Consider the following 3,841-nt stretch of genomic DNA (forward strand, 5'->3'; position numbering starts at 1 on the left):
GATGGGCATCAACGGATCAGCCCTAACATCAGCCACGGTGGGACCATTTCGGCCCGCGTGCCTCTTACACCACACAAAGGTAGCCAGATCAGCAGTGAACCCGAAGGTCTGCCATTTCGGTCTGCTACTAAGAGTCGCCTAATAGCGCTCTTACGCGGAAATCCGGGTCTTATGACCATTTTGGAATCCACCGAGGTCCGAAGTTCGTCTCGTGTTAATACCTCAAAATGTATGCATGAATGCAAAGTTTGTTGCATGGTTTTGTTGTGTTTTTTTGAAGGACTTCTTGTGCTAATGAGCTCTTGGAGCTTCTAGAATCTTCCTTGACTTGTTGGTTAGGTTTGGAGAGCAGAAACTGAAGGAGAAAGAAGGCCAAGAAGCATGGAATTGATGAAGAACTTAAAGAGAATTGAAAAGAGGAGTTTCAGAAGCCAAAAAGTCTTTTTCAGGCGAGCTTAAGCGCCTAGGCGCTGGGAGTGGGCGCCTAGGCGCCAATTGGGTCCAGAAGCATGTTTTTCAACATGCAATTGGCGCTCAGGCGCTCTGAATTGGCGCCTGAGCGCCCAGTCTCGTGTAATATGCCTATAAATAAGGCTTAAGCCAATTTCTTTGATACATTTGGACATTTTACTCATTTTTGATCAAGTTTGAGAGCGGAGGAGAACTTTGGGGCCAAGGGAGGCTTCCAACTTGTATTTTTCTCAGGTTTTCTTTACATTTTCTTTATGAATTCCCTAGCCATGAGTGGCTAGTTTACTTTTTGCTTTGGGTTAAGAGATTCTATGAAATTTTAGTTTGTTAAATCCTATCTCTATGCATGAGTCTTGATTTAATCTTGTATTTCTATTCCTTATTGCATGCTTAGCTTTGGTGCACCTTTGCTAGAGGCTAGATTTTAATCAAATGGAAATTTGTTATGATTTAGGGACATGAATTGGAATAGATCCTTCTATACTTGCTTCTAGGCATAGAGTGAGGGCAGGGTTTTGTTGGCCTGAACATACATGCTTATTTACCTCTTATGAATGTTTAAGTACACAAGGAATTGGGCTTATCTTTCAGTTTGAGAGAATTACTTTTGTGAGGAATCAACTAGTAAGTACATAGGCTATAACAACAAGAGATAAATCAAGATATCACATGCATAGGATAGGTGGACTAAAATGGATTAGATGATCAAAAACCCAAGGCAATTTTCCATCAATTGTTATTTACATCATTTTCAACATTGCTCTTTTGCAAAACTTCTGTCACAATCAACCAAAACCAATTTCTGAATTTTACTGCTTTAAGAACTTGCAAACTTTAGACTTAAATCAACAATTCTCACTCACAATTCCTGTGGTTCGATATTTTAAAACCCGGAGGTATTCGTACACTTGCGAATTGACCAACAAGTTTTTGGCGCCGTTGCCGGGGATTGTTTGTGGTTTTCGGTTTAAGTTAAAGAGTTTGTTCGTTTGTTTTACTAAGCATTGCATTGAATAGGTGTTACTAACCTTTTCTCTGTTTTTGTGATTTCAGTTTATGCACAGTAGGCTTGGCACGGATCCACTGCTGTTTGATCCGGAGCCTGAACGTACTCTTCGCCGTCGTCGATCCCAACAAAGGCTTGAAGCCATGGCTGCTCAAATGACGGAAGAGGAGATGCAAGCCCACATAGAAGAAAGAGTGAATGAGGCTCTTGCTCAAAGACTTCAAGAGCAAGAATTGGAGAATGCCAATCGTTCTCTTAGAGACCTCACCTCGGCTGCCATGAGTTACGATTATCCGGGCAGCATAGTTTCCCCCGATGGCACGGGAAATTTTGAGCTGAGGCCGGCATTCATTAATTTGGTGAGCCAAAATCAGTATGGTGGAGGTGCTCTCGAAGATCCTCATGCACACATGGAGCGGTTTATCCGCAATTGCAACACCTACAGAGTTCAGAATGTTTCAGCGGACACCATCCGCTTGAGTTTATTCCCTTTTTCATTGAGGGACACTGCTGAGGAGTGGTTGAATTCACAGCCCCAAGGTAGCATTACATCTTGGGAAGACTTGGCTGAGAAGTTCACCACAAGGTTTGTTCCAAGAGCCCTGTTGAGAAAGCTCAAGAATGACATCATGACTTTTACTCAATCCACCGATGAGAATCTCTATGAAGCTCGGGAGAGGTTCAAGAAGCTCTTGAGGAGGTGTCCTCAACATAACCTTACTCAAGCTGAGCAAGTAGCAAAGTTCTATGATGGTCTCCAATATTCTTCGAGGTTTGGTTTGGATGCGGCTTCAAGTGGAGAGTTTGATGCCTTACTTCCACAAGTGGGGTATGAGTTGATTGAAAAGATGGCTATAAGAGCCATGAACTCTAGTAATGATCGTCAAGCCCGAAGAGGAGTCCTTGAGGTTGAAGCTTATGATCAACTTATGGCCTCCAACAAGCAACTCTCCAAGCAAATGAATGAGATTCAAAATCAAATGAAGACTACCAAGATTGGTGGTCGAGTTGCCAAGGTGGAGTGTGTGACTTGTGGAGGGCCACATGACAGCGAAGAATGCACAGAGACTAGACCGGAGGAGGAAGTGAAGGCTATGGGTCAAGCTCGGAATGACCCATTTTCAAATACTTACAATCCAGGATGGAGGAATCACCCTAACTTCTCGTGGAGGCAAGGTAGTAGTGGGCAAGGAAATGGCTTTCAAAGACAATTTCCTAGCCAAGGATTCCAAGGCCAAAGCTCAAGACAACCTCAAGAGCGAGGAGAAGGTGAAAGTAGTGATTCCAAGAAGAGCTTAGAAGAGTTGGTGGAAACTTTCATCAACCGGACGGAAAACAATTACAAGAATTAAGAGGCGGCTATCAAGAATCTTGAGAATCAATTTGGCCAGCTGGCCAAGCAAATAGCCGAGAGACCTCAAGGTAAATTTCCTTCCGACACTATCCCCAATCCTAAGCAAGAAAATGCCTCTGTTGTAGCCACTAGAAGTGGGAGAGTGATGAGTGAATTGAAGAAAAAAACAAAGGGAGAAAAGAGAGAGGAGATAGTGGGAGGAGAAGTAGTTGTGCCTATTAAGGTGAGTGAGGAAGTTGATCTTACTCTTGAAACTAGCAAGGTTCCGTTTCCTAAAGCATTGGCTAAGAAGAGCTTAGATAAAAAGTTTTCAAAATTTGTTGATGTTTTCAAAATGCTCCACATTAGTATTCCTTTTGCCGATGCTTTGGAACAAATGCCTATATATGCTAAGTTTATGAAGGATATTTTGCATAAGAGAAGAAGATTGAAGGGAGTAGATGAGACGGTGTTGATGACGGAGGAATGTAGTGCCATTTTGCAGCGGAAGATGCCGAAGAAAAGAAGGGACCCCGGAAGTTTCACTATTCCGGTAGAAATTGAAGGCATGGCAGATGTGGAAGCCTTGTGTGATCTTGGAGCGAGCATCAATTTGATGCCACTCACCATGTTTGAGAGGCTTAACCTAGGAGAGGTTACTCCAACCATGCTCTCCTTGCAAATGGCGGATCGATCCCTCAAGACTCCATATGGGATTGTGGAGGATGTGATGGTGCGGGTGGACAAGTATGTGTTCCCCGTGGACGTTGTTGTGCTTGATATGGAGGAGGATGAGAAGATTCCTCTCATTCTTGGTCGACCTTTCTTAGCTATTGGTAGAGCTAAGATTGACGTTGACAAGGGTCACCTCATTCTCCGTGTTGGTAAGGAAAAGGTACGGTTTTCTGTTTTTAATCCTATGATTGAGACTAACCATGACAATGACTTTGTCTGTGATGTGATTAGAAGCAGGTCGAAGGTTTCGGAAGAGATCCCCAAAGTTAATGCCCAAATTGATGAGTTCCATCCGG

General features: G+C 43.2%; 1 non-coding gene across 1 annotated transcript; it reads right to left on the reverse strand.

Annotated features, from left to right (window-relative positions):
* Positions 1-2,088: 2,088 nt before the first annotated feature.
* LOC130741582 (small nucleolar RNA R71) lies at positions 2,089-2,195 on the reverse strand. The gene has a single exon (XR_009020473.1). It is a non-coding gene; the product is annotated as a small nucleolar RNA R71 (small nucleolar RNA).
* Positions 2,196-3,841: the final 1,646 nt, after the last annotated feature.

The sequence above is a fragment of the Lotus japonicus genome, chromosome 2, assembly GCF_012489685.1.
Source record: "Lotus japonicus ecotype B-129 chromosome 2, LjGifu_v1.2".
Classification (NCBI taxonomy): domain Eukaryota; kingdom Viridiplantae; phylum Streptophyta; class Magnoliopsida; order Fabales; family Fabaceae; genus Lotus; species Lotus japonicus.